This window comes from Acipenser ruthenus, chromosome 4 (assembly GCF_902713425.1).
Source record: "Acipenser ruthenus chromosome 4, fAciRut3.2 maternal haplotype, whole genome shotgun sequence".
Taxonomy (NCBI): domain Eukaryota; kingdom Metazoa; phylum Chordata; class Actinopteri; order Acipenseriformes; family Acipenseridae; genus Acipenser; species Acipenser ruthenus.
The window spans coordinates 95,426,233-95,435,669 of NC_081192.1; the positions used below are offsets into that span (position 1 = coordinate 95,426,233).

Genomic DNA, 9,437 nt, shown 5'->3' on the forward strand with positions numbered 1-9,437 from the left:
CCCAACTGTATAAATGGGTAATTGTATGTAAAAATAAGGTGATATCTTGTAACAATTGTAAGTCGCCCTGGATAAGGGTGTCTGCTAATAAATAAATAATAATAATATAATATAATACAGTTGGGTTTTTACTGGAGCTATCTAGGTAAAGTACCTTGCTCAAGGATACAGCAGCAGTGTCCCCCACCTGGGATTGAACCAACAACCCTCCGGTCAAGAGTCCAGAGCTCTAACCACTACTCCACACACTTGTCAAGTGACCCCAGAGATTGGTTATGCCTCAATGATACGAGTCGCTTGCACAGTTTGCATTCAAAACTGGTCATCTGGGCATTTAACAAAACAGCAGAAGGATTTCAAGACATTTCTTTCAATATAGCTTACGCTATACAGCGCTTTGCTGTCGAGATGGCGAATGAAGAAATTTGCTTCTGGTTAACACAAGCTGGAGGGGCTTTTCGAAATTAAAATGATCAGTGTTAGCATATATTTTGTATGTTTCAAACATATTGTACCATAGCACTTCTCTTACGCAGTCTTGCACACTAGGTATTCAGTACATATTTTACTGAAGCAATACAGCCACTAGAAGTACGAGCCCACTGCTTTGGATACTATACCCTGCTCCATACCCGGCAGCGGCGCCATGTATTATTTTAATAACTTTTGTTTACGTAATATGCATTATACAAATCAAAATATCGAATTTTGCATGTGAGTGACATTTAATGTGTAATTTATAGTATTCACACATTATCAAGCAGTTTCTGTTAACAGAAAGAAAAAAAAACATACAGTGCGTGAAGCCGTCTGACGTACCTTCGAAGGTTTAAAACAATCTTCGAATCCCTGTCTAGCGAACTAACCTTCGAACCTTCGGACACAGCCCGAATACATATACACACACACACACACACAGAGGTCGCTGTAGCTTTTCTGTTCATCCGATCGTGAAATGCACATGCCCAAAATTTTGCGTCTCATCCATGAAATACTAAACTATTGTTAACACAAAGGCTAATAAACTCCAGGGATGTGCATTTTGGTAATTTTTTATGGACGTTGTAGTAGTAGTTTAAACAATCTCTGTCTGTGTATAGATATACATATGAACACGGACACACTTTTTTCTTTGTTCTATACTAACAGTAGACCGTTCCCATGACAATGAGATGGCATGCTATGCACTGTTTGTTGCCTTCATCTACGTGTATTTTCCAATTTTTCTGCATTCCAATAGCAGCAATACCATCACCGTGTCTTTTAAGTGAAGATTCTTAAAAATCTATAAATCCACGTGATATGCTTTTTTTTTTTTTTGGCCCAGGAGCTCTTTCACACACACTACAGTACATTTTGCCGTCTCGATAAACAAGCCACGGATACTTTGTCTCCCATTTAAAATTATAAAAACATATTTTTCGTTTGCGTTTTTCTTTATTACTACTGCATGCAACTGCTTCCTTCGGTCACTGTAGTACTCATACAGTCAGTAGTAGGTCGGCCGAGATGCTGACTGCTTAGCAAAACAAACTCCCGATTGACTTGCTATCAGTGTACACGCCGCACTAGGTATTCATTTTTATGCTTAAAAAAAATCTGTCAGGACATCCCTGTTAAACTAGTGCGGAAATAAGCACAACGTTAAAATGTGAGTTAAAAGTAGGATCGGGGATGAACAATTTACGTCAGTTGTCAGCTCTGTTTGAAATAAAATTAAAGGGACCAGAATTATGAAACAAAATCAGCTCAATTTGTTTAAAGGGACATCACCTGATTAAAAATAAAACCTGAAAACTTCAAGCTCTACTTGTGTGTGTTCGCATTTACTGTTTCTAAAATACTTGTTTTATTTTATGGGGGCATAACACATTAATTATTTTAAAATAAAATACAGTGCATGGTGGGATACTTTTGTATTAATGTCCACTGTTCATTGTGCTGTTAGGAACTGTAACCAAACTATTTTAATACGCATTACGCCCAACTAAATATGAAACGGTATTTCAGTGTGGACGCTTTGAGCTGGATTAATGAAAATGTTTTTGAGTACGGTTCTTGAGATCGGTTATGTAGTGTGGACAGGGCCTAAAAGTAATATCCTTATTGCTGCGTAAGCCAAATATGAGGCTTATTGCTGCCAGCTACAGGACTGGAGTGTACCTTAATCAAAGCTGTTATATTGCAGAACAGTTGTTTTTAAAACAAGCAAGTATTTTATGGTCATTTTGCTGCAGTGTAATAGATTACTGTGAATATGCATGTCTGCGTCCCTTTCTCATTCTGTGTGTCCCGTGAACGCAAGGCAAAATATTTTTTCATCCAATACATTTATTTTGCATCTAGGACGCAAAATTTTGCGTTAACGCAACCTTTTTTCTTGTGAACTCCAATAAACCTACGTTATCTTTCCCCAGTCAAATCGTGCCTAAATGAGCACGATAATTTACCATAATAAAAAACAGTAATGAAAAAGAAAATGTAGAACATAAAAAAGAGCAACCAGATATAGTCAACGAAAGTTTATTTTTCCATTAAAAGTGCACCCGGCTATAATTTATTTCTTAGCAGACGCCCTTATCCAGGGCAACTTACAATTGTTACAAGATATCAGATTATTTTTACATACAATTACATTATTTTTTAGACATTATTACACTGTAGATAGATAGATACACTGTAGATATAGATTTTTTTGATGCATTCAAAGACAGGGAGACTTACAATTTATACTTGCATTACTTGTACCTCAGTTATTGTATTTCTCAAACCCAATCCAAGCATACATATCCAATAGACTTTTAAAAATATTTTCAGAATGAGTGAAGACAGAAAAGCCCATCATCTCCACTCTTCACCTTCCCCCAGGCACTTAAGGCTACTATACCAGTGGCAATCATTAACGAAACTGTGATATGTATTTTCTTCCCTAACTTCTGGCCTGCTTCACCTTGTAGCTGGGAAGGCCCCCATTCAGGGATCAATTCAAAGACAATCTGGGGGCATAAATGATAGCTTCTAGTGTTGGGTTATTTCCTTTGGCCAGTGCCTATGCCACCTAGTGGCAGAAAACAAAATTAGGCTTTAATGTACTATTTGGACCACTGTGTGGGTTGCTGTGACCACACCACATGTATCAAAATAAACTTCACAATTGAAAAAGTGTGTACATTTAGCATTCACATAGCAGTAAGTCAAATGTTGGAAATAATTCAGACAAGAATTCTAAACTTTCCAGACACCCTCACTATAATCTACATGTAAACCAGGACAAAAACACATTTTGTGTCTTAATTGTGTTATTTGACTGACTGTTTGATCTAAGAACAGCCAGAAATAATTTAATAGAGGTATTTAGAAATCTGTCAGGGTTAAGAAATATTTGCAGTTCCCTTGCTAGTTATCTATATACGGTACATTGTAGTGCTTGGAATTATTAACAATGTGCTTCTCAATGCGAGACCTCTATACAGTAGTTAAACCAATCGATGCACAATAGCAAATTAACCATGAAAACGAGCCTTACTAAACAAGAGAGACCCACGAATTAAGCATTCATTGTAGTAAAAAATACGCTTGTATCAGGACTGAATGCGACATCACAGTAGTTACCATCATTAAATATAAGCATCGATTGTTTTATAATGCAGAATTTATGTGTTAGCTATTGCATCACTAGTAGAACTGTATAACGATGATAGTCAATAAGCTCACCCAACATTTCAAAATCTCCGGACGGCTTGAGATGCTTTGTCCAATGCAGCTGCCTGTTTTATTCCGGAGCTATATAGCCTATGTGTGCACTCTTCTACATACAGAAATATAAACTTAATTGTCGGTCCCTGTATTTAAAAACCGGAGAAAAAATGCACCTACACTTATTCAGTTAAACCGTTTTCCGTCCACAACCTGTACTAACTGTTCCACTGGACTAGATCACACACGATTTGGTAATGATCTTGCACACTACCAATCTTTGTAGACTACTACATTATAGGGAAACACGGATTGACCTGGGGTCAATATCAAACAGAACAGGCACTGCAGAGCAAACCTTATCCTATGAATACTAATTAAATAAATGAGGGGCTTCAACACTTCAAACATCCAAACCAGCATTGATAACATTAGAAAGCAGAAACATGCAACTGTTCAAATTAAACGAATTGGTACTTCGTTTGTACGCTAAATGATTATTAAATTTAAAGCAGTCAGACTTTTTATTAATTAATTAATTAATTAATTAATTAATTAATTAATTAATTTAGCTGAATACCATGCGCTTGGAATCGCTTACCGTTACATTTCATGTCCTGTACCACACTCGCTCTGTTACTGTTGTTTACTACTGGAGTGTTACAGCTGCAAACATTTGACTAATACAACTTTTTCCATGTGATTCGGGTTTGAGCAGCGGTGCCTCTTCAATTCATTTTGTTGACTACTCTACGAATACTATCTCCCACATTTTGCATTCATTAGAATAAGCACAGCACGTTTTGGGCGCAAATAAATTATGATTATGGCACTGTAGATATACTGTACGTCCTTTATTTAAGAAAATCGTGCATTTCTTACCTTCCTCTTGCAGTCCGTTTAACTTGGATTCTTCCACAGAATTTACCTAAGCAGATCTCTGTATCACTGTCATATGTGTAGCTGCTGTTAGCTCCTCCAGTGAGAACTTACACTTACAGCTGCTTTGGGCAGATTCAGCACAATTTGAAGGCTCACACAGCGCAGTGAACTGAGGGTCTCTGGAGCTCCGGACTGCTGAGAGAAAATCATGCTCAGTTGCCTCAGCTCCTAATGCCACTTCAACTGAGACTAACAAAAAAGGAGACGCGAGATTTTTTTATTTTATTTTTTGACCACCCTGGGATGACTAGGTGCTATTCAAGAGACCCACAGCAGAACTCCCACTTGACAGTATCTATAGATTGAGTTTTACGAATACAAAGAAGAATAAAAAAAAGCAGGAGTGGGGCTTAAAGGGGGCGGGGCTGAAGCAAATCTATCTCGCGGAGAGATATTTGCATTTCAAAGCTTCAAGCTTGAGGAGTTTTCTCTTTTCTTTTTATTCTTACTTTTTTTTTTTTTTTTTTTTTTTTTTTTTTAGCTTGTCAAGAAAGCTGTCATAAAGTGGGCTGCTGAGGCATGCAGGGAACCTCATAACACTCATCAAAATTTAACTTGCTTCATAATTTTACCTTCCATGAATTGCCCTAAATACGGTATTTAGCAAACTAAAAAAAAAAAATCAACCACGCCTGCCCAGCTCCCCAAAACTCTCTAGGTATTACTTCGATTTGGTCAGGATGCTCACTGTCAGCATGCATAAAATCGTGTCACGTTCTTTAAAATGATCTGAAAATCATTTAGGAACGTTAGGAACATACTGTATTAACATAAACTCCAGTCTTCAATTCAGACAGTTCATTGTGAATTTTTGGGGGAAAACACAATTGTTTAAATATGATAAATGTGGTCAATTTTAATTATTTAATTACAATCACTGTTAAGTGCTGTATTACAAGGACAATGACATTAAAAACATGAATTCAAAACAACAGAATTATTATAGTGAAAAAATAAATCCATGTTTTTGTGTGTTCTCCACCAAACAGCCACACACAAAAGTCAAGATTTCCTGACACGTTTCCAAATATTTTGTTTGAATACTGTAAGCAATTCTGTCAAGATTGGTTGACAGCTGTGCCTAGGGCACTAGAGGAAGAATTAGAAAACGCTAAGAAAATCATTTGTTCTCCAGAACTATAGCTCTCAGTGCCTCCAACCATGTCTCTTTTTTCGTTGGATCACCTGATGTTCTAAAGAAAACAGCAAAGATGTATACCAGTCATTTCATTCTTGGACTGTATCACAGCAAGCATGCTGAGGTGGAGAGAGCTTGATACTGTGAAACAGGGCTCTGTCAACAAAGCGCTAAGTATGTATGAGACGATGCAAAGCCATAGTCAAACAATGGTTAAAGAAGGACAAGTTAATGCTTTAATGCTGGGCATCTGCTTACAGTGGTGCTGGAAATAACAGACAGTGACTGTTCTATTCGCACAGGCCAAGGGGCAAGGTTTATGATTAAACATTAACATTGCCCTTTGGGATGTGAGAATAACGCACTGGTGGTTAAGAAGAATATGCTGCGCCACCAAATACAAATGATTGAAAAACTGAGCCTTTAATCTCAGTTTTTCAAATTTTTAATCTAACAAACAAATACATTCATGCTAAAAAGTATGTAGGGTTTGTTTGTTTGTTTGTTTTGTAAATGGGTACTTTACCACTGTTTGTGTTCATTGTAGTTCATTGTATAGGGGTCTTTCAAATTCATAACAACATTGCAAATAGAGCTTAGACATTTGCGTGGAATTCAAACAGCCTTGATCCAGCCGTTTAGAGATTGTGCATGTTTTTCAAGCTTTTGGCACTGTTTATAAAAAGGCATGTATGGTGCTTGTATCTCAAATTGAAACCCAAACCTCTATAAATTGTACAGCACAAATACTTTTTGCTGCATTGAGGAAGTCTGAGATGCTTGTAAATGTGTTGCCATGGTAACTGGGTTGTTTGGAGCAGGCCTATAATAGAAGTAACATAGTACCACAGGAAATATTTCCGTTTGAAAAAGAAAGAACACATTCAATAAAATATCAAATAAATAAATGAAGCACAAAAAGTCAACAAAAGAACAATAAAGAAAATATTTAAAAATGAAAATAGTTTAAAAACACATTCTTTCATTAATAACATACATTTATTTTAGTTTTCTTGGAAAATATATTGTAGGTATGTTTGCTTTTTGGCAGTGCTCTTTTAATAAACAAAAAATACATTCTTTCAGATTGAATGGATTACATCTGTGTTGATTATGAAGGTATTTAGGCCATCATGAATGAGGATTGATAAAATGGTATTGTAGTACTGAATTTACTTTATTTCCTACATGTGTGTGTTTTACCACCAGGTGAGGATTTCCAGCTGTATTACAGATAAGCATGGTTTTCGAAAATTATTTATGTAGCTTTTTAAAATATTTTTTATTATTCCTTACCAGTGCTCCAGATAAGGTTTTGGGTCATTCAGCAATTTACTCTCCAGTTTAAACACCATGTGCGTAAACTGTGTTTTGGGTGCATAAAGCCCAGCATACACGAGGAAACATGTTTCCCGACAAAATATTTCCTTGTATATGCTGGATGTTTCCGGGTTTCCAGAAACAAGGAAACGTGTTTCCCAGAGTAGACCAGGGTTCTACTTTGAGAAACATTTTCAAGAAACCTTTGGCCTTTAATCAGGATAGACTCTGTGAACATCTGAAGTGCAGCTCATTTAAAAGATGATCTGCTCCTCTCTCCTCATGATTCAGGATCCACTCCCTCGTCCACACGACTCTGTGCTTTCCCCTTCTTTTACAAAGTGTTAGTGTCGTTATATATACAGTACAGCTTATCTGGAGCGCTGTTCCTTATGAAGTCTAAATAATAAGTGACTTGGTGGGAAAGTCAATAGATTTAAGTAGCCTAAATAACTCGAATTCCTGTTTGTCTGAGCAATGTAATGATGAAGAAACAGTTTGTGATTGGGACGACAAGCGATATTGGTCACTTGTATGTTTTAACTTATATACATTGAGGAAAAGTAATCATTATGGATCTGAGGCGTGGGAATCAAGTAATTTAATGATCCAACCCCACAGTGTAAAATGCTGTAGTGGAAAGAGAGGTGTAGATGTTTTTTTTTTTTTTTTTTTTTTACCTCAAGCTCAAATCCCTATAGACTATCACTGAACTCAAAAAGGAGCATGTTTACAAATGGTATCAAGCAGCTCTAATTGCAAGACACCATAGATTACTTTTTGCTAGCCTTTTTTAATGTATTTTTTCAAAATCCTATAATGTGGGTTTATCCCATCAATACATGATCAGAATTCTAATTCTCCAACAGAAAATGACTTCTTTGGGGCCAGTCTGCAGACAAAGGGTGAATCACTTCTATATGTGTGGTCACATGCCTGGTGGTTTATTAAACTGACAATGAACTATAATGGATAATCACAGCTAGAGAACTTGTGGTATATGTAGATTAAAGGTGCCTTTTTCTACTGAAATAGTTTATTGTAATAGCACTATACTATATTGTATTAATTTAAATAGTCTTTGTATGCTGTACTTTTATAGACTAGTGTTCAGTATAATTTAATCTTTAAAACCCATTACACTGTAATAAACTGTAGCTCCAGTAAAGTACACATGTGACTACAAAGTAAGCAATGCATACTGCTGTTCCTGATATTTATGTACATCACCACCTACATTATCACTTCACGAGAGACAGCAGCAGTGGGGAGGCTGCCAGCTTTTCATTAGTAGATAGATGCCTGCCAACGCAAGCTACTGTTTCAATGTGACACCAAAGTGGAGACCAATCTCTATTTTACGCTTAATCCAAAAAAATCCTCAGACTCTTTAATCCTTGTGAGGTTCTTTTTGTTCTTTATTATCACAAACTTTTGTGTGGGTGTTATATAAATATTTTGTTGTAACCAATGATATGATAAACCTGTATGATTTTTTTTTTTTGTGCTACTCATGCCTTGTGGGCATTAATACACGAGTGACACAAACAAAACTAATGTAATGGAAAATATAGGATATCATTTTTTTCAATAAAGCATTCATGGAAGTTTTCAGAAAGACCAGCGGTAAGGGTGCTGGCTCCAACCTCTTGAAGTGACTTCCTTGATTATATAAGAGGGTTCTTCTCCCCAGTAACAAAAAGCACTTGTGTTATTGAGGAATAAGGAGACAGAGAAACAATGTGTGTCCTTTGTTGCTACTCATGGAAAAGTGTTAGCTGTAAGGAAGCCGGAAAACTTTGATCATGCACCATAGACTCCCTTAATCTAGGAAGCATCTTAGTGATTATATACTTTAGCATCGTCAAAAATCCTATAATATATAAAACTTCACTTCTTATGATTAGGTGAATTATAGTACTTTTTTCAGTACTAAAGTTACACTTTTTATAAGGGTAACTAATCACAAGGTGTGAAAAGGATCCTCGATCAAGACCAACAAATGTACATTCACTATATGTTAAAGCATGTAATATAATTGTTTGTGGTAGCGGAAAAATAAAATGCATGAAATTGTCCTATTTAATATTGGTTTGATATGCAGTATTTATAAAAGTATATTAAAAGTTTTGAATTAAACAACAAGTGCTTGCAGACATATAAATTAAAACAGTTAAATACCCAAGGTGCTGTGAAATAACAAGTATGGAGATATGTTAAAAGATTTGTTTATATGTGCCATTGAGCCTGTCAAGTACTCTCAGAAGTGGAAAGAATAGATGCCTGAGGGAAACTAAAATAAGTATTCCCTTTTGAGTGAGTTTATTAAGCTTTATAATTA

At 36.1% G+C, this 9,437-nt stretch overlaps 1 protein-coding gene across 2 annotated transcripts in view; it reads right to left on the bottom strand.

Moving 5' to 3' along the window:
- LOC117399343 (cadherin-7-like) overlaps nucleotides 1-4,952 on the bottom strand; it is a 46,255-nt gene extending 41,303 nt beyond the window's left edge. Inside the window, exon 1 of one of the 2 annotated variants that reach the window (XM_033998438.3) lies at nucleotides 4,579-4,952. The gene's annotated coding sequence lies outside the window, so the exon portion shown is untranslated. Of the gene's footprint in view, nucleotides 1-3,714; nucleotides 3,926-4,578 lie in introns of those variants that run through there. The other variant, XM_034914916.2, reaches the window with a different exon arrangement.
- Nucleotides 4,953-9,437: the final 4,485 nt, after the last annotated feature.